The sequence below is a fragment of the Arachis hypogaea genome, chromosome 19 (genome assembly GCF_003086295.3).
Source record: "Arachis hypogaea cultivar Tifrunner chromosome 19, arahy.Tifrunner.gnm2.J5K5, whole genome shotgun sequence".
In the NCBI taxonomy this organism is placed as follows: Eukaryota; Viridiplantae; Streptophyta; class Magnoliopsida; order Fabales; family Fabaceae; genus Arachis; species Arachis hypogaea.
In genome coordinates this window covers 124,550,559-124,573,291 of record NC_092054.1, presented here as the reverse complement: position 1 = coordinate 124,573,291, position 22,733 = coordinate 124,550,559, and the positions used below count along the sequence as shown (strand labels likewise).

General features: G+C 35.1%; 1 long non-coding RNA gene across 1 annotated transcript; it reads right to left on the bottom strand.

The window, feature by feature from the left end:
- Nucleotides 1-17,940: 17,940 nt before the first annotated feature.
- On the bottom strand, nt 17,941-21,253 carry LOC140181822 (uncharacterized). The gene is made up of 2 exons (XR_011877301.1): nt 20,760-21,253; nt 17,941-19,189 (listed from the first exon to the last, which is right to left on the bottom strand). It is a non-coding gene; the product is annotated as an uncharacterized lncRNA (long non-coding RNA).
- Nucleotides 21,254-22,733: the final 1,480 nt, after the last annotated feature.

Here is a 22,733-nt window from a genome sequence, read left to right as displayed (position 1 = left end):
ATCACAACTAAAGAAGAAGTAATCAGATCCAAAATCCTAAACAAAACTCATAACAGAACATACAATCAAAATAAAGAAGTAATCAGATCCAAAACCCTAAACAAAACTCACAACCAAGAACAAATAATCAGTAATCAAAGCTAAAAATCAAAATAACAAATCAGAACAACGTATATAAGTATCAGAACGGCAACAACCGGAGACGAAGCCGCCGCAGTCGCCGCCCCTGCCTCGGAATCCTCAACCCTAGGGCGATTTTCTTCAGAAGTCAAAACGACACCATTTTCATCATTTCTTGTTGTCGTTTCTGGGGGTTGTGAAGAGCTGAAATAAACGACGGAATCGGTAGAGGCGCGTTTGGGAGCGTGAGAAGATTGAGGGTTTGAGAATTGGCGAAGCTTGCCGTATACAAGTATCAGATCTGAACCCAAAAACAACATAACAACAAATAGTCAGATCCAACAAATTTAGGACAGCAAATCAGAGATGCGATGGGAGACGGCGGCTGCTGTGCATGGAGGAGACGGCGGCTGCTGTGCGTGGAGGAAGGGCGGCGCCGAGGAGAGGGAATCACGATGAGGAAGGGAAGGAGAGAAAGAGTCGCGCCGAGAAAAGGGAAGCACGACGAGGAAGGCTACCGCGAGGGTGCTGTCCGGCGACGTCAGGGGCTTAAAGGACGATGGCGTGTGAGGGTGGGATGTGGAATTTTTTACAGTGTGGAAAAAGAGAGTGGAGATTGGGGGAGAGGAGAGAGTTAGGGTTGATGAGGGCGGCTGTATCTGACTGGAAGGGGATGGGGGTTTGGATTTTATATAGGTTTTTTTAGTAAACCGGTTCGGTTCGGTTCGGTTAGGGCTTTTCAAATCAAAACCGAAAACCGAACCGAACCGCAAAAAAACTGCAAAATATCATTTTTTCGGTTTTTTCGGTTTTCGGTTTGTTCGGTTATCGGTTTTTCAACTCGGTTGGTCGGTTTTGTTCGGATTGGATCGATTTTGAACACCCCTAATCGTTTGGGTGTATTTTGTAATCGTTCGGGTGTATTTCTAAAGTTCCATCATCTTCAAAACAATTTCAAAGCTTGATTTCAGAAACCATGAAAATAAAAAAAAAACAGAAGGCGATCGAAGGCAAAGAGAGAACGCTTTTCCATGCAAATCACACAAGTCATTTATATTCACGCCGTTTTCACGTTTTTTTTTTGTGCCTCTTTTTCTTGTTCTTCTTTCTCCGTGCTTCCTCTTCCTCTTCTTCTTCTTCTTCTTTATCTGTGTCTCTTCTTCTTTTTCGTAAAAAAGAAAACGAAGATGAAACACGCGAAGATGGTTCAGTAACGCGCGTGTTAAACCCAACTTATAAGACTTGTAAACAAAAAATGACTTGTATGTATAACACTTCTCTTGTAAATTATAAAAAGAAATATGAAAAATAGTGCCACATCAAAACACGAATTAAAAAAGTTCACCAAAAAGGGAAAAAAAAATCAAAAACAAAAAAGATTGCAATGTTGCACTTGCACGGGATAATCAAACTGATATGTCTTCGATAAACTCAAGGGGGTAAGAAATTGCAGCTAGGTACCACCAATTGTCGCAATGTGATCATTGATCAACTTATTCTCTCCTTTCTCTGTTTTTTTTTTTTTTTCAAAGAAAGGTACCACCAAATAATTGTTGTCAATTCACAAAAAGGACAAGAATAAAACAAGAGCGAGGTAGACGAACAAAACATGACACTATTTTTTGTTTTTCATTTACCTTTTAAGGTTTCTTAAGTAACATTTCTCTTCATAGCTTAGCTTCCCTTGAATTTCAGCTGTTTATTCCATTGTATTATTTATGTTTTCCATGGCAAAGTGTAAGTAAGTAAATAGATTAAACCACTAGAAATGCCCCAAATTATTAAGTTATCGAAAAATGTATTATTTAAATTTATTAACAATAAAAATACTTCCAAAATACTTTCAAACGTCATCAAAGTAGCGTAACGTTGAATTTATATTTTCAAAAAGAATTTAAAAATCAGATTTTGATATAATCTTTTAGAAAAATAAGATGTTTTTATTTTAAAATGAAGTGATTATACGCTAAGTAGATATTTTTGTGTCTTTCATTTTGTAAATGGTTTTTTTTTTTTCTAAAAGAAAAATCTAGAGATTGAATTTTTGGTTTCGCTTTTTGCATATGCTTTTTAAATAATTATTTAAATATTTTTTAAAAAATGAATTGAATGTACAAACAGTTTATTAAATATTAAATAAAGTCATTTGTCACTTTAAAAAATTATATTTTTTCTTATTTTTATTACATTTTAAAAATATTTTTGTCATTAATAAATTTAAAAAGTATTTTTATAAACGATTTAATAATTCAAGAAATTTTTTGTAATTTACTCTAAGTAAATATATCTATTTCTTAAGGATTTTGTGGTGAGTTTATCCTACTAGTGCCCTTCTATACTTATTATTAGGATTAACGAAAGATTGAACTTTATACATTGGAAGGAGAAAAAATAAAAGTGTATTTGGTATGTGTTTTTATTTTGATAACATGAAAACATCAGGTGAAAATAAATAGTAAAAATAATAAAATTTTATTTACTATTTTTTACCTCGTTTTTTTTTACAAAATTTTAAAAATAAAAAATACTAAATAAAAAAACATAAATATGTAAATTATATGAAGCCTAAAATTTTCAAAAATGAAAGGGTAAAAGAACAAGAAAACTAAGATGACAGATAGCAAAACGAAAAATGGGGTATAATAGGCTATTATTAGTAATAATTAATATTCTAAAATTCAGACCAATCAAATGAATCATTGAAGTTAAAAGTTCAAAGGTTTCGAAATTCAATTGAATTTTGACCGATTGAAATAAATATAATAATAAAATAATATATTTATATAAAAATGTATATTTTTAAAAAAATTTATTTATTTTTTAAATTGATTAACTGTTAAAATATCAGGCAAATTGATCACCAATTGACTTATTTTACTCTTTTTTAATTTGTTCAAAATTAAATTTGTTATAAACTGGCCAATCAAATGATCTATCTAGTAAATTTAGTTATGTTTAGTCCGATTTTTAAAACTTCCGTAATAATTGAGTTTGAATTTGTATAGCTTATTAGAGTGAGAAATTTCACACTTGAAGTTTTAAGTTTTTGTTTAATCTTGAACGTAAGATGTATTAAAATTTTACATCATCTAAAAAAAAGTGTTACCTTAATTCAGTGTGCAAATAATTTTTCTTTGTTAAACTAGGTTTGAAATTGAGTTAAACAAGGTGAATTCTACTGATAATTCTACTGATAATGCTTGAAAGCAGAAGTCAATATTGTTGTAAAATAACTAAATAAATAAATAAGAAAAATATAATATAAAATAAAAAAGTGTTAATAAAAGACTCTAACATTAATATAATTAGCTCAATAAAGATGATCATATATTTATATATAGTAACTAAAAGAGAGAGAGAGAAACTATGTATAAAGAGAGAGAATGATATTCTATTGCTTCTGTGTGTAATCAACGGAGGCTTAACCTCCTATTTATACATGTATGAGGTTTCCTTTTTCAAACCCTATTAAATGCATATTTCCTTGAGAATATTCAACTGCCCATCATAAATGGGCATCCACCTAATTGATCTTATCACAACACTCCCCCTTGGATGACCATTTAGGATTATTGCCTCGTTAAAACCTTACTAAAGAAAAACCCAATGGGAAAAAACCTTAGTGAAGGAAAAAGAGTACAATATCCTTTAGTGATGGGGACTGCCTCATTAAAAACCTTGTCAAGAAAAACCTAATGGGAAAAAATCTAACCAAGGAAAAAAGAGTACAGTCTCCCCCTCTTGATGACATCATTTAATATCTCAAAATCGGCGCATCCCAATCTCATGTACCAATCTTTTAAAAGAAGATTTTGGGAGTGACTTTGTGAATAAATTTGCCAGATTATCACTTGAGTGGATCTGTTGGACATCAATTGTCCCTTGATTTTGAAGATCATGAGTGAAGAAGAATTTGGGAGAAATATGCTTTGTTCTATCACCTTTGATGTATCCGCCTTTAAGTTGAGCAATACATGCTGTATTATCTTCAAACAGGACAGTTGGAGCTATCTTCTGATCAATCAGTCCACATGATGACAGAATATATTGGATCACACTCCTCAGCCAAAAACACTCGCGACTAGCTTCATGAATCGCTAGTATTTTGGCATGATTAGAGGATGTTGCAGCAATCGTCTGTTTCGTGGACCTCCATGATATAGCAGTACCACCATATGTGAACAGGTATCCTGTTTGAGATCTCCCTTTATGTGGATCAGAAAAGTATCCAACATCTGCATAGCCAACTAATTGTGACTTGGATCCATAGGGGTAAAATAATTTCATATCAACCGTTCTATGAAGATATCGAAAAATTTGCTTGATTCCACTCCAATGTCTTCTGGTTGGAGAGGAACTATACCTTGGTAGTAAATTCACCGCGAATGATATGTCAGGTCGCGTATTATTAGCAAGATACATTAGCGCTCCAATGGCACTAAGATATGGTACTTCAGGACCAAGGATGTCTTCATTTTCTTCTTTAGGACGGAATTGATCCTTTTTCACATCCAAAGATCTTACAATCATTGGGGTACTTAATGGATATGATTTATCCATATAAAATCTTTTCAAGATCTTTTCTGTGTATGTTGTTTGATGAATAAAGATCCCATTTTTTGTATGCTCGATCTGCAGGCCGAGACAAAATTTAGTCTTTCCAAGATCTTTCATCTCAAACTCTTCTTTTAGAGTTTTTATAATTGTTGGAATCTCTTCAAGAGTTCCAATAATATTTAAATCATCAACGTACACAGCAATTATAATGAACCCAGATGCAGATTTCTTTATGAAAATACATGGGCAGATATCATCATTCTTGAATCCGTTTTTGGCCAGATACTCAGTAAGACAATTATACCACATTCGTCCAGATTGCTTTAGACCATATAAAGATCTTTGCAATTTAATTGAGTATAACCCCTATTAATATTCATTGGATGGTTTAGATATCTTTAGCCCTTCAGGGACTTTCATATAGATATCCCGATCTAATGAGTCGTATAAATAGGCTGTTACCACATTCATTAAATGCATATGCAGTTTATGATATGCAGATAAACTGACCAAATAACGCAATGTTATTGCATCCACTACAGGGAAATACGTTTCTTCATAATCTATACCAAGCCTTTGTGAAAAAACCTTGTGCCACAAGTCAGCCTTTGTAGTGCACAACTTCATTTTTCTTATTTCGTTTTCTCACAAATACCCATCGGTATCCAACAGGTTTTACATCTTCAAGTGTATGGACTACAGGTCCAAAGACTTCACATTTTGCAAGTGAGTCTAATTCAGCCTTCATGGCTACTTTCTATTTTGGCCAATCATTCCTTTGTCGACATTCTTCGACTGATCTTGCCTCAAGATTCTTACTTTCATGCATGATATTTAATGCCACATTATATGCAAATATTTCATTGACAATTGTCTTATTTCGGTCCCATTTCTCTCCTGTAAAGATATAATTTATCGAGATCTCATCATTTTCACAATTTTCAGGTACCTGAACGTCTTCTGGCGTTAAAATTATATCAGAATTTTGGACAACTGCAAGTGTCTTTACTGTGTATTTTTCAACAGGAATAGTATTTACCTCTTTTCTCTTTCGAGGAATTTTATCTTTGGAACCGACAGGCCTGCCACGCTTCTGGCGTGTATTTGCTTCAGTGGCTATTTGTCCTACTGGGACATCAATTCGAATTAGGGCATTTTTCGCCCTGCCACGCTTCTGGCGTGAATTTGCTTCAGTGGCTGCTTGTCCTACTGGGACATCAATTCGAATTGGGGCATTTTCCGCTGGTATATAAGATTTGGTTATCCTCTTTGTATCGAAAAATGTATCAGACAATTCATTTGCTATTCTTTGCAAATGTATAATCTTTTGAACTTCTAGTTCACATTACCTTGATCGAGGATCTAAATGCATCAAAGATGATGCATTCCAATTAAGTTCCTTTTCAAGAAGCTTATTCTCTCCCCCTAATGTTGGAAATTTTGATTCATCAAAATGATAATCCACAAACCGGGCTTTAAATACATCTCCGATTTGTATCTCAAGATACCTCACTATAGAGGGAGAATCATATCCAGCATATATTCCCAATTTTCTTTGGGGTCCCATTTTGGTGCGATTAGGTGATGCAATGGGAACATATATCGCACACCCAAATATTCTTAAATGGGAAACATTTGGCTGCTGGACAAATGCTAATTGCATAGGAGAGAACTGATGGTAACTCGTTGGCCTCAAACGAATAAGTGCTGCGGCATGTAAAATAGCTTGCCCCCAAACTGAGGTTGGGATATTTGTTCTCATAAGTAAGGGTCTAGCAATTAATTGGAGGCGTGTAATAAGTGATTCTGCTAACCCATTTTGTGTGTGAACATAAGCTACTGGATATTCAACACTTATTCCATTAGCCATACAATAAGCATCAAAAGCTTGGGAAGTAAATTCACCACCATTATCAAGACGAATTACTTTGATTAGATTTTCTGAAAATTGTGCTTTTAATCAAATAATTTGAGCTAGTAATCTCGCAAACGCCAGGTTGCGAGAGGACAATAAACACACATGTGACCATCTCGAAGATGCGTCTATCAGAACCATAAAATATCTAAAAGATCCACATGGTGGATGAATAGGTCCACATATATCACCTTGAATCCTTTCTAGAAATTCAGGGCACTCAAATCCAACCTTTATTGGTGATGGCCTTAAAATTAACTTCCCTTGAGAACATGCAGCACAACAAAATTCACTAGTTTTAAGAATCTTCTGGTTCTTTAGTGAATGTCCATGAGAGTTTTCAATAATTCTCCTCATCATGGTTGTTCCCGGATGACCCAATCTATCATGCCAAGTTATGAATTCATTTGGACTAGTAAACTTCTGGTTTACAATGGCATGTGATTCAATTGCACTAATCTTGGTATAATATAACCCAGATGAAAGTGAGGGCAACTTTTCTAATATAACTTTCTTATTTGAATCATGAGTTGTGATACATAAGTACTCATGATTTCCCTCATTCATAGTCTCAATATGATATCCATTTCGGCGAATATCTTTAAAGCTCAACAAGTTTCTTCGAGACTTGGTAGACAATAGTGCATTATTTATTATGAATTTTGTTCCTCTAGGAAACAAAATTATAGCTCTTCCGGAGCCTTCTATTACATTGCCCGAGCCAATAGTAGTATTAACATATTTTTCTTTTGGCACAAGATGGGTAAACTATATATCACTTTTAAGAATAGTGTGCAAACTTGCACTATTCGCAAGGTAAATATCTTCAGAATATGTCCTTGCCATTTTTCTTCAAAGACAAATGATAATAATAATAAAATGAGTAGAAGTACATGCACAGTAAAATTATTCACATGAATACTTAACAAACACATACACATATCAAACTATTTCATCATTGATCAAATAGCCAATATTTCCTTCAGAATCCTTAAAGAAATTAGATACATCATAATGAGTGGTGAAATTTTCATCATTTGAAATAAAATTTGTTTCCTTTCCTTTTTCATCCCTTTTCAAGGATGCTTGATAAAGATCAACTAGGTGCCTTGGGGTACGACAGGTACGTGACCAATGGCCCTTTCCACCACAACGGAAGCATTTATCCTCAATTGATTTACTTTGCTCAGTGTTTCTTTCTTTATCCCACTTCTGGTGAGATTCTTTCTTGTGAACATAATTTCTTTTCCTTCCATAATTAATTTTTTTTGCTACCAAAGTCTTGCCATTTACCTCTTCTGGGGTTATGATTTGCCACATTTGCTTCAGGAAATGGGGCGGCGCCAGCAGGGCGCGCTTCATGATTTCTCAAAAGTAGCTCATTGTTGCGTTTAGCAACAAGAAGGTAAGAAATTAGCTCAAAAAAATTTTTAAATCCTTTTTCTCGATTACTATTGCAGGAGCACATTCGAGGCATGGAAGGTTGAGAAAGTTTTCCTAACATATCGGGTTTGAAGAAGTATCACATGATTGTACATTTCTTCAAGGTCTTTCCACAGATCTGCAGGATCTTTTAATGTGGGATATTCATTTTTCAATCATACGTCAAGATGACGATGAAGGAAAATCATGGCCTTGGCTTTATCCTTCTGGGATGTATTATTTTTAACCTTAATGGTATCTCCAAGATCCATTGAATCAAGATGGATTTTAACATCTAGTATCCATGATAAATAATTATTTTCAGATATATCAAGAGCATTATATTCAAGATGAAAGAGTTTCGACATAATAAAAATTTATTACCTGAAGTCTTCCTAAAACTTCGTTAGAGTTTCGTACTGATAACGTGTTGTAAAATAACTAAATAAATAAATAAGGAAGATATAAAATAAAATAAAGAAGTGTTGATAGAAGACTCTAGCATTAATATAATTAGCTCAATAAAGATGATTCATATATTTATATATAGTAACGAAAAGAGAGAGAGAGAGAGAGAGAGAGAGAGAGACTATGTATAAAGAGGGAGAATGATATTCTATTGCTTCTGTGTGTAATCAACGGAGGCTTAACCTCCTATTTATATATGTATGAGGTTTCCTTTTTCAAACCCTATTAAATGCATATTTCCTTGAGAATATTCAACTGCCCATCATAAATGGACATCCACCTAATTGATCTTATCACAACAAATATTTCATTATTCCATTATAACAACATTATCATTTTCTTTTATTTGTATCACAAGTCTATATAGTTTATTAGGTCAATAGGAGTCTCATTTTTCTTTCCTTTTTAGACCATAACTTTATCAATTAATAATAGTTACGCTGGGTCTAAAGTATCTACATGTTTCAGCCAAACTAAGACAGAGGATGGAGGGGATACTTACAGAGAATAGAACTCAAAAATTGAAGACAAAATAATAATTTATTTCTGCTATAATTAGAGAAACGATTGAATTGATACTTAGAATTAGTGGTAATGAAACAGTAAATTGACATAGAAAGTAAGAAGAAAAGGTAAAGTATTAGATTAAGAACAAGTAGAGAAAAGTAATAAATTCAGTAAAGTAGTGAACCAAGAAGTAAGTCAAATATTCCAATAAAAAATATCTAGTGAAAAAGAATTAAGAGAAAAAAAAGCAGGATTAGATTTGATAAGAGAAGAATAAGAAATTAGGGAATAATAGAAGGGAGAGAGAAACGAAAAAAAGAGAAAAACAATACCAATTATTTTTGTTAGACGTAGCCTTTTATTTTTCAATTTATAATTTTTTTCTCATGCTTTTTCTATGTCTCTGAATTTTTGGATGGCATGCCACCTGTCCTGACTCTATAACAGAATTTGGTGTTCTTTCTCTATTGTGAATGTATTTCTTATGCACGTTTCCACTCTCATCAGCATTGACTATTTTTTTCTTATATTGCTCCCCCTTTTAACCTCAACCTTGTCCTTAAAGTTGATTATTGGATAAGTATTGAAAAAATTCTCAACAATTTTTCAAGGGGTTTAGTGTGAGATCCTGAATCCCACTGTACTAGCAATTGATGCTCTTATTTGTCATTCTTTAACATTGTTCATGATCCAAAGACTTTTTCTGGTGTCAAAATGGGACCTGTTATACAAGATTGCAGTGGCAGTGACAAGTAATGCTCTTGAGTAGTTTCTCTAAACTTTTTGAGTAATGAAATATGAAACACATTATGGATTTTTGTTTCCTGAGGCAAATCCAATTTATAAGCCACCGAACTCAGTATCTTTAGCACTTTGAAGGGACCAAAGTACCACATCCCGGGTTTCTAAGTGTTTCTCAATGGCATAGAGTGTTGGCGATAAGGTTGGAGCTTTACTAGCACAAAATCATTATCGTCAAACTCCAAATTCCTTATTTTCTTATCAGCATAAGTCTTAATAAATTGCTGAGACTTCACTAGAGTTCCTTTCAGTTGATTAAGCAATTTATCTCAAGCCAGGAGAAGCTCCTGCAACGATTGCTCATTAGTTGGATAAGCATCATAGCGTATCAAGGAAGGGGGCTTCCGCCCATAAAGAGCTCGAAAATGGGGCATTTTAATGCTGCGGTAGAATGTGATGTTATACCAAAATTCAGTCCATGGAAGCATGTTCACCCATAATTTAGGATCGTTAAAACAAAAACACCTGAGGTACTTTTTTAGTGTTTTATTCAGAACCTTACTTTGTCCATCAGATTGAGGGTGATATGTGAAACTCATTGACAAAGTAGTGCCTTAGGCTTTGAATAATCTTTGTCAAAAATTGCTGATAAAAATCCTATCGCGATCAGAGACAATTGATGAATGCTTTAGCTACTATTTTGTTATCAAAGCCTTGCTTTAACGGGATGAAATGGAAAAATTTGGTGAGACGATCAATGATAACCATAATAACTGAAAAGCCTTGAGACGGTGGGAGTGAGGTGATGAAGTCTATACAAACATCTTCCCAAACTTACTGTGATATTAGCAAGGGCTACAACAGGCCAGTAGGGTGAATTGACTCTATTTTTGCTTGTTGACAGACTTTGCAGCATAGTACATATCGCTGGATGTCTCGATGCATGAAGGGCCATTAAAATTGAGAGCAAATTTGCTCTATTGTCTTAGCTATACCAGCACGTCCCCCACTTGGAATCATGAAAAATTTGATGCTTAAAGTGGCTCTTAGTAGGAATAACAATGTGATCCTTCCAAAACAAATTGCCATGCTTTATTGAATAATTAGTATCAGACTGATTATTATTGAGGCAACTTTGCTTGATTATACTAAGTTGAGAATCGGCATCTATCTCGGCCTGTAGTTGTTGCAACCAATCCAAATTAGGACTCGACCAAGCAACATAAAAGCATCTTGATAATGCATCTGTAGCAGCATTTTTCACTCCAGGTTTATAATAGATTTCGAAGTCGTAACCAATCAACTTGTGAAGCCATCTTTGCTGTTCATGGGTATGAGGACTGATCCATTATAGCCTTGATACTTTGTTGATCTGTGTGGATTATGAACTTCTTGCCCAACAAATAATGACAAAATTTGGCCACTACTACCGTGATAGCATAGAATTTACGTATGTACACTAATTTCTTCTGCATAGAGGGGGATAGCTTCTTAGAAAAGAAGGCTATGAGGTGTTTGCCTTTGGACAACACAACCCCCACCCTAATTCCATATGCATCTGTCTCCAATTCAAAAGTCTCATCAAAATTTGGTAAGACCAAGACGGACCTAGAAGTGATAGCTTCTTTAAGCTGTTAAAATGCCTTTTTAGTTGCTTCATTCCATAGAAACGAGTCCTTCTTCAATAAGTCTGTTAGAGGTGCTGTGATAAATGAGTATCCCTTTAAGAATTGATGACAATACCCCGTTAGACCTAAGAACCCTATGAGTTGCTTGACATTGGTAGGGGTTTGCCACTCTAACATTGCTTGAACCTTATCGTGTTTCATATGGACTCCATCGCCTGAAATAGTGTGACCCAAGTAGTCAATTTCTGGCTTTTCAAATAAATATTTGGATAATTTTTCAAAGAGAGATTCACACTGCAAAGTCTGTAAAACCACTTCTAAATGCTATAAGTGAGCTGGCCAAGAACTATAAACTAAAATATCATCGAAGAAAACAAGAACAAACTTTCATAAGTAAGGTTTGAACACATCATTCATTAGGTTCTAAAATATAATAGATGCATTGGTCAGTCCAAATGGCATGACAAGCCATTTGCATAATCCTTAATGTGTTCAAAAATCCATTTTGAATCTATCTTATGACTTAACAAGAATTTTATGATAACCTGATCTTAAATCAATTTTTGAAAAGGCGTATGCACCAAACAACTCATCCAATAATTCATCAACTATTGGGATTGGAAAATTATCTTTTACTGTGATGTCATTAAGAGCTCTATAGTCTGTGCAAAATTTTCATGTACCGTCCTTTTTCTTGACCAACAAAATTGGGAAAGAGAATGGGCTCTTTCTAGGTTGAATAATTCCGTCATCAAGCATCTGTTGGATTATTATTTCAATTTGGGATTTTTAGCGGTGAGGATAATGGTAGGGACAAACTTTAACTGGCACTACTCCTTGAATTAAGGGTATAGCATGGTCATGATCTCACTGTGGGGGATGGCCTTGAGGCTGCTCAAACACTGTAGCATATTTGTGAAACAAGTCGTGCAATTAAGTTGGTAAGTCACTGGGTAAGGACAAAGGTGTTGCTGTAGAGTCGTCTAAATGGTGCAATTGGAGAGTGACGACTTCTGCAATAGCATTAGTATGCACTAACTGACGAATGTGGTAGAATTGAGCAATTTTCGGGGTGGAAAATTTGTTACCATGAATAGTGGCAAATTTACCATTGTGCAAAAATCTGACAAAGGAAGTCTTGTCATAGTCCACGATGTGAGTTCAAAGTTTCTTGAGCCATGTAGTGCTTTGACAGAAGAATTAATATCGGTTTAGAATTTCACAAAAGAATCGCGTTGATAGCATCGTTCCGAACCAACAATTAACTCTCAGTAAAAATACTGAGAGTATTAGATCTCGGGTCGTCTCTCAAAGAAATTGCAGTGAGGTATGTGTGTTATCGGTTATGAGAATATCGGGGGTGAGATAGCAATTGACAAGAATTTAAATAATAAGAAAGTAAAGATAGCAAATACTAAAGAGATATAAATGCTAAAATGACACTCTTAGCAAGGATTAAGAATCAAGGTTATCTATCCTTGTCATTAATCACAACATAACAATTATCAGGAGTAATTCTACTTCGTCATCTCCTACATCAGGAGAAAGTCAAGTAGACATAGTTAATCTTAATCCATAAGTCACATCAATAGAAACAAGATTGACTAACAACCCTAGATTACTAATCCAAATTGGACATTAATGACTCAAAGTCACCTAAATTTTCAATTCCAAGTCAAGAGTGCTCAAAATCTACTCTAAAACCAAGAGAAGCATTTTATCGAACACTTGAAAAGTAAAAAAAAAAATATTAAATTGCAAGAATTAGTAAAATCTAAAGCTCAATTACAAGAAAACAATAATAATAACTTAAGCAAATATCAATAAACATAAAAATACTAAATTGCATTAAAGAAAATCAAAATTCAACAAGAGTTTGGAAACTAAAAAGTAACAAAATAGAGAAATTAACAGGTAAAGCTAGGAGAATTGAGGCAATGGAACATGAAAATATAAACGAAACTACACTAAAACAAGAATTAAAGACTAAAACTAAGGAGAAATTGACCTAAGAATCCTAAATTTTAGAGAGAACAAAGAGCTTCTCTCTCTAGAAAACTATCCTAAAACATGTTCCTAAACTACCTTAATTGCTCTACCCTTATTCCTTCTTGATTTTGGCTTGAAATACTTCAAAAATGAGTTGGATTGGGCCCAAGAAAGCCTTAAAATCGTGACCCACGTGTTCACTTAAGTGAATCACGTGCTGGCAGCATGCGTACGTATGAGGCATGCTTACGCGCAAGTTTGTGAATCCCCAAAACATGCGTACACATGAGGCATGCGTACGCACAACATGAAATTCATGCGTACGCATGACCACGAAATGCTCCAAACTCCATTTCTTTATGAATTCTCTATTTTTGCTTGCTTTTCCTTCATTTCTTCGATCCAATATTTGCCTTCTAAGTCTGAAATCACTCAACAAACACGTCAAGACATCGAATGGAAATAAAGTAAATTAAATTTAGCATTTTATGAGCTTAAAAAGTATGTTTTTACTCTTAAGTACAATTTAGGAAGAAATTTCGAAGCCATGCTATTTTAGTGAACAAGTGAAAGATAAGTTGATAAAATTCACTCATTTCAATATAAGATAAACCATAAAATTATGGTTTATCAACTTCTCCTGCACTTAAACAAAGCATGTCCTTATGCTAAATGTCAAGAAAAATACAAGAAAGGAGCATCAACAATTATTCAATGCAAACTATCCATATGTAATCTATCTAAGTACATGCAACTACTCTACCTAATACTATCTAATTATCTATCTACCTATCTATATATATATATATATATATATATATATTAGTCAAAATAAATTAATTTTTAAGAATACATATATAAACAACCAAGGGCTAAAAGCATTAACAACCAAGTAAAATCTACAATTGAATTGAGTTATAGAAAAGAATTACAAACTTGAAAAATAGGAAATAATCACTGGTGGAAATATAGAATTGAGCAACCGAATCCCTCACCGGATGTGTATACTCTCTAGCCGCTCAAGTGTATAGGATTGATTCACTCAATTCTTCTCTAATCATACTTTCTACGATTTGTTCTTCATCTAACAATCAATAATTATTCAATGTATGCATAAAATTACCATGAAAACTTTTTCAAAGGTTGTAATAGGGTTAGGGTTAAGGTAAGGACGCATATGGTCAAGTGAGCTAGAATTTGAATCTTTGATTAACTTAAATTCTCACCAAACATATAACAACCTATACAATTCTAAAACACAACCTAGCTACCCACTATTTCATTTTTCACATACTCATGCATTCTTTTCAATTTACATCCCTATACATTGTTATTATTACTTTTCATTGGGGCCTTTGTCTCCTTTTTATTACTTTCTCTTTTTTTCTCTTTTTTTTTTCAAAGAGAAACACATACACAAGTGTCAATGAATATGGTTTACACAATTAATACATGAGCATGTACACAATTTTCAAGATTTTCAATAAAAATATCAACCACACTTCATCAACCCATGTTTCCAAATTTTTTTCCACACTTAGATATTACACAATCTCACTAGCCTAAACTAATCAAAGATCCAAATGAAGTACATTTATTATTTTTCACTTAAGACTAGTAATATGCTAAAATTAAGAACAAAAAGGGAAATTAATAAGGCTCAAAATTAGTTAATAAAGATAGATGAAGGGTAGGCTATTTAGGATAAGTGAACTAATTGAAATGAAGGCCTCAATCATATATATATATATATATATATATATATATATATATATATATATTAAATAATAGATATAAAGAATCAAACAAATCAAAGATTGTAATATATGGTTCAAGAATGAAAATAGTGGTTAATATAATGGAAATAGTGGTTAATATAATGCAACCACACATTGAGGCTCAAAACTTACAAGGTTGTGTGTTTTTGGCTCAAAAATTATGTTCCACAATATATGGTTCAAGCAAGTTTTCATGAAAAATATCAACTCAAATCAATTTTAGAATGTCCTATAAAGAATTTTTTTCTTGAAAATTTCATTATTTTGGCTAAACTTATTCCTTTATATGTATATATAATGTGATTGGATGAAAATGATCAAAAATCCTAAGTTCATTTTCTAATTTCAATCAAACCCATTTATCATGTATATATGAAATTCAACTAGGTTCAAATTATGCGCATTGTCTAATCACAACTAATCAACTACAATTAAACCATGTTTATACACTAGCCAACATAAAAGATGATAAAAAGTATGCAAAACTAAAATAGAAATCTAGATTATGTACAAGCAAAAAGTAGAAAGTGCAATAAACTAAAAAAAAGTGTTCAAAATAACAAACTATATACAAAAGTTCAAAAGCATACTAAAAATTAAAATAAAAGTGTTTGGAATAGAACATTTCACCCAAAATAAGCCGCTTTGGTCGGACGACCTCCCCACACTTAAAATCTAGCACCATCCTCGGTGCTCATGAAGTCATGCAGAGTGGAAGGAGTCGTCATTGTCGTCTCCACCCTCAGCTGGTGGATCCTGCTCCTCCTCCTCACTGTGTCTTAGGGGGTGTTTGGCTCCTCTATCTCCTCGTTCCAAGCCGGATGTTGGCACTTGATATTGTCATAGCGTCTCTTGGAGCGACGCTCCAAACGAGCTATGTCCTCGATGAGCCAGTGGACTAGGCGATAAAGCGGTTGTGAAGCTAATGATCGTGTTGCTGGTGACTGAGCTGGCTACTCTGACGGCCCAGTTGTTGCTGATGAAGTGGCTGTCTGATGGCATGTCATCATGTCATGTTTTTCTATACTTTTTCATACAAGAAATTGATAATTAGTGCTTAAATATTGCATTCTTTTATGCTTAAATGGTATATTTTCTTGATCTTTTGATTTTATAAACTTTGCAGAAAATAAGAAGAAAAAGAAGCAAAAAAAGCACAAAATAAGCTAAAAAGAAGAAAAGAGAAATTTTGGACACACTTTGAATTTGAGGCACACTTTGAAATCTTAGGCCACGCTTTTAAAAGCGTGGTCCATGACCATGGAGCCTTGGCATTAGCATCATGAAGTATCATGCATGAACGGCCGAATGAATGCTTATGCATGCATGCATGAAAATTATTAAAGCCAATGAATTAAATGAATGTATGCTTTAACGTTAATGCATTAAGCATTATTTAAAGCCATACATTTCTAATGCAAATTGACTTTATTAATTAAACTAAATGAATGCATGCAACGTTAATTATCAATGCCATCATGAATTAATGCTAGCATTGCAATGAATGAATGCTTCGGCAAGCTAATGAAAGCATGCATATATTATTAAAGCTAAAGCATTAATAAAGCATGCAAAGCCGTTCATGAATGAATAAAGCCTAGCGTTAAATGAAGCAACGGAGCGCTCATCATAGAAGGTCAACACCAAGGCCAAGGCGCTACGTTTGAAGCACAAACTGAGCGCTCAAGGGAGGCCAAATTAGCAAGGCACCAGCGCTCAAAAGCATAGCGCTCCGTTAAGTGTTTTACCTTTATCGTGGCCTCCCCAAAAGGAAAACAAAGTGTGACATCAAGAAATGGAGCAGCCAAGGTTCGAACTAAGCACATGGAGGAATGAAGAAGCGCTACACCAAGCAAGGAAGCACTCAAATGAGACAGCTATGGTTCGAATTGGGAACAAGAGGAAGCAAAGAAAGGGCGCTCCGTTTGGTTGCTTCACTAAGCGCTACTTTGCTATGCTTCACAAGGAAATTAGCCAAAATGGCTTCACCAGGGATCGAAGAAGAACCTCACTTAAGCAACAAAGGGCGCTACATTGCATGAGTGAACTGAGCGCTACAAATCAAGGCTGGGCACGAGCCTGGGACTAAGCAAAGGGAGCCCTACGTTTCCTTACTTAACCGAGCGCTCTCCTGGAAGTGTCCCATGAACCCATTTTCAACCAAAAGCCAATCCGGATCCACTCTTCTTCAAATCAAAAGCAAGCAAAGCCCATGGACATCACTCAAAGGCACAAGACACAGAGAAGCTAGATTAGAAATTTCATTTTGTAATTTGTTTTTAATTTCATTTTCATTTTTATTTTGTAGAAAGCCTATAAAAAGGCATCAGTTTTATTTTCAAAAAAAAAAGAGGTTGGCTCTGCTAGAGAGCAATAGGAGTCAGATAGAATAGAAAGCTCTCTTTTAATTTTCTTTTGAATTTAGGGATTGAGATCAGATCTGAGTTTACTTTCTGTTATTCATTGTCTCTCATTTGCAAATTTACTTCTCTACTTTTGGTTTTTGAACTCTGATTGAAGAATTCTCTGAAGATCTTCATCTTGGAGTTCCATTTCTTTTCTGTTTTCTGAATCTATGAATTAAAGATCGGATCTCAATTGTTTCTTTCTGATTTATCTTCTTCTGCAAGTTTTCCTTTCTACAATTTTACATGAGTTGTTGTGAGCTTGATTTACATTTCTAAGCAATTTAAATTTTCCTGCACCTCAATTCACTTTTTGGTTGATACAAATTACTTCCCTTATCATTTAAGATTCTGTCATTTGCTCTGAGTTCTGATTTATTGTCTTTTTTAATTTTCCAGCCCCAATTCCCTTTACATTTACTACACTTTACCTTTCTTGTCATTTAAGCTTCTGTCAATTTACATTTCTTGCTCTTTAAGATTCTGCTCATTTACTTTCCGCAACTTTAAATTCACTGCTATTTACATTCTGTTGCTTCAATTTCACTTCAATGTTAGCTTGACTAGACTAATCACTCACTAAAGTTGCTTGACGCATCAATCCCTGTGGGATCGACCTCACTCTAAGTGAGTTTTAGTACTTGATGCGATCCGGTACACTTGCCGGTGAGTTTTGGTGTGGGAATCTGATTTCCACCCATCACTGCCTCTGTGGTGGTGATCGTTCTACGTCCTCGGTGTTTGGTGGATGAATGGAACCACTTGCTGTGTGGGATGATTCTCTTACTACTGGCAATTGTCGGTCTCTCATCTGCATCCTCCCAAACCACCTCAGCTCTCAGACCTAGCTGTGTAATGAAGCATGAGAATACTAGGTTGCCAATGTGGTGTATCCGACTCATGTATTTTTTGATGAGCCTTGGAAGGTACAGTTGGTTCCCTTCCAAGACACACCAGATAAGCACAGCCATGTCTGAAGTGATCTCTGTCTCGTGAGTATTAGGCATCACATAGTTGGTCAGAATTTGATGCCAGAGTCTAGCTTCAATGGTTAGATATCTGATCACTATGCCTCTTGGACTCGGCTTCGACGACCCATAGATCCAAGGACTGTCGGGGTGAATGGCTATCACTCGCAACACTGCATCCCAATCAAACTCCATCATCTGTATGACCTCTTCTGCCTTCTGGAAATCATCTTTCTCAGTAATCTTAGGCTGTAACTGGAGGACTTCTTCAATGGCCTCTTTGGTGGCTAAAATCTGCTTGCCTCGGAGGAGAACTTTCTCAAGGGTCGCTCTGTAATAGTTATAGTAGAATTCATGGACCTAAGATGCGTTCGCTCCTACTAGGTCCCGATCCAGGAATGTCCATCCCCTCTGAGTGATCTGATGCTCAGTAAATTTTTGGAGCTCAGGGAGAATCTAAAGCTTTCTCTCAACATGGAGGCTCCTCTTATGCTGAAAATCCTGGAACCTTAGCTCCGAGTAAAGACTTGCAAACTTAAACGGGTCAGAGGATCGTGTGTTCTGATTAGCTTTGTCCATCTCACTGATCTATCTCTCTGATAATGGCTCTTTTGTTGTTTATGCGGTCCATGAAGTTCTTTTTCTCTTACTCGGGACAATGGCCTTACCTTTTCCTTTCCTGTCAGTCATCCTGAAAAGGATCAAAGAAAACGGGGATATGAAATGCGATCTAAGGCACACAAGGCAAAAATATAAGCAGGCAGCATAATAAAAACTGAGGCTAATAATCAAGTGCATGTGGAGTGAGAAAATAGAATTAATTAGAAGTTGGATTAAGATTATAAAGCAAAATCAAGAAGGAATTCCAATCAATCAGAATCAACTTAAAGCAACTTAGCTTGCCTGTTTAGAAAAAGGAAAGTAAAGGACAATGTTGATGTGCATTAAGAAAAAGAAAATAGTCGGTTGAAAAAGAAAAAAATTTAATTGAAGAAGAAAAATTAAAGGTTAGGTGCATAGCAAGTATGATCTTTAACTTTGAGAGGTTTCAAAAAGTATAAAACAGACAAGCTTACTTTCAACTTCACAAGTAAAGCAATATGCTAGAAATGACCAATTCAAGTATGTGTAGTGTACATATTCAAGCAATTAAGGCTCATATGTCATTAAAGCATATTCTTGAGTAATTGATGATGAAACAAGCAAGAAAAAGTTGAAAAATGAGGCATATTCATTCATCAATGCATTTAATGACTAAAATTGCAAGATTGGTGAACAAAGAGTAAGATTGATGCTAATGTAACACAAGAATCATTTAAGAGGCAATAGAATAAATGAACGGTTACATAGGTCAAAATGCAATAACTTTGCAAGTATAGTAAAAATGAACCTCAATTAAGCAAAATTCACAAGGTTTGGCCATTTGGAAACTTAAAAGCATTCACTTCAATGTGCTTATGTAAAATGAATTTAAAAAAATTATTAAAGTAAAATCTTTGACAAAAAACTTTCCAATGAAGTCATTGAGGTAATTCAAGGACCAATCGGTGCACAAGGTCTTATTGACATAAAAAGCCGTCAATAAGAACCTTGTATCACCAGTTTATACAACACGGCTTCAAACAAAAATGTAAGCAGCATAACAGCAGTGAATAGGATGTCATGCAACCTGACAATTGGTTAATGGAGCTATACATAGTGTGATAACATTGTTGGCACTAATGCCAAACAAGTTCATTATAAAACTCAGCTCAATCAACAACAATTATCAAGAGCACACAAGTCAACAATCAAACAATTCAGGTAGCATAATTTTAGCAAAAACTACAAGTAACCCACATGGTTCAACAATTCACTGAATTAGAAAAACATAAGGTGAATTCAGCAAATTATCACAAAATTCCAGCAGCAATTTAGTTAGAAATAAAAAAAATTCCATTCAATCAACATTTATCTATACGAATTCAAAAATAATTCAACAAATAAGTTATAGGAATCCAAATGAACAAATGTGACTAAGTAAAGTAGTAAGGTTCATCATATAGCAATAACATTGAACCATCATCATCTAATAAACAGAGATTAATCCAAACCAAACAGCAGAAACTTCCAGACCTAAGATCCTCAACAAACTATGTTCAAACGTACCTAATAACCTAGAAATCTACTAACAACATGCATAATCTAACTAACTAAGCTAAATTAAATAATTAAACAAAACTAATTTAACAAAAATTAAAGAAAATGGAAAATGGAAGAACCTGGAACAGGGTACTAAACAGGGAAGAAAAGGGAAGGGATAGTGGGAGTGGGTGGAGCAGTGGTGTAGCCGCAGTGAAGTGGTCACAAAGGGGAGGGCAGCGCTGACGGTGAACAACTAGTTTGCCGGTGGCAATGGTGTCATGAACAGAGATGAGGGAGAGGCAGATAGGAGGTTGATGGAAGGAGAGAATAAATGGAAGAGAGGGAGAGAGGGGTGTTCAGCAGCGGCAATGGTGGTCGTCGGCGGCACTGGAATGGCGATGATTGATAGGGTGACAAGAATGGAGGTTGGGGCTGTATGGCGAAGAGACATTGGAGATGGAGAAAGAAACATTGGAAGGGGTTTGTGTGAATGTGACTAGGGTATTCGAATAAGAGGGGGTGAAATTCAAATTCATGCGTATGCATCACTTATGCGTACGCTTGACCTCGCCAATTGGGGTGTGGTGCGTACACAAGCATGTGCACGCGACGCGAGCCATATCCACTGTCCCCTCATCTCGCGTATGCGAGACATGTATGCGTGCGGGACTTTGACAAGAATTGGGGGTTGTGCATGTGCATTGGGCATGCATACGCACGACTGGTGCTCTTCTTTTTTTTTTTTCAAAACAGTCATATCAAATACCCAAAAAAGTTACCAAAAATAATGTCAAACCTTATTAAACACACTAAATTACCAATTAAACTAAACAAACCTAACTAAAAATGAAAATTCAACTTATTCACTAAATATATACAAAAGAGAAAATTGAAAGGTCATACCACGGTTGGGTGTCTCTCACCTAGTACTTTTATTTATTGTCCTTAAGTTGGACATTTTGGCGAGTTCCTTGTCATGGTGGCTTATGTTTGAACTCATCCATGAACGTCCACCAATGCTTGGACTTCCAATATGCTCCAAAGTTCCAAGTTAATTGCACCAAGCTTTGATGAAGTTCTGAACGAACTAGAAACTCCCAAAATTGATCTTCATGTATGCCGGAATTCCAAATCTTGTTCTTACACCCATCTTCTAAATGATCATCATGATTTCATCCGGGTGATAAGCACGCAGAATTCTCGTTTAGGCACCAAACTCTCCTAGACCTAATCAATTGAGCACTACTCCAACCCTTGCAATTGAATCTCGAAGATGCCACCACAATGAACCGAGAATGGTATTTTCAACCACTAACCATCTCTCTTTTGCTCTTGAATCCACAAAGAACTCTAAGTTGACCATCCGTCTCAAGTAACCCATATTCAAGTGGAATAATAAAGCTAAAGGATATGAATTTACCCACTTGAATGATATAATGGATGATGGTGACTTAAGAAGAGATGTTTCCAATGGTCTTGCAAGTTCCACTTCCTTGTGCTCTTCTTTGATTACCTCCACCTCTTGGCAAGCGTTTTCCATTTTCGCTTCTCAACAAGGTTCTTCATTCAATTACTTCCTCACCAACTTCTTCTAGCCTTTCCCCATCACTCACATGATACCTCGGAGGTTGCGTAAAATCTACATCAACACCATTTCGAATTCAACGGGGGAAGGCTCAACAAGATCATTGAGAGGATTAGTCAGTGTGGACAAAAAATTATTAATGATAAAATTCACTTCTTGATCAATTTCCCTCAATTCTCTAACCATTTCTTCTGGTTCAATTATCTCAACTTCCTCCTTTTGTTGCGATTCTTGCTTCAACTCTTCTTCTTCTCCTTGAAGCTTCAAGTTCTTTTTCTCACTACTCTCCTCGGTTGAGTCTCCACATTCATCAATGAGAGTGTCTTGATTGCATGAGCGCAATGAAACTAAGTGATTTACAGCTTCGGCCATGGTAGACACCATAGTTTCCAGCCATCTTTGCTCTTCTTCTTGCTTTTAAAGAAAAGAGTAAATATCTCTTTGTTCTTGCATTAAGGGTTGAAGCACTTCATTCAGTGAAGAAGGTGGTTCATATTGGTGAAAGTATTGAGGTGGTGTATGTGGA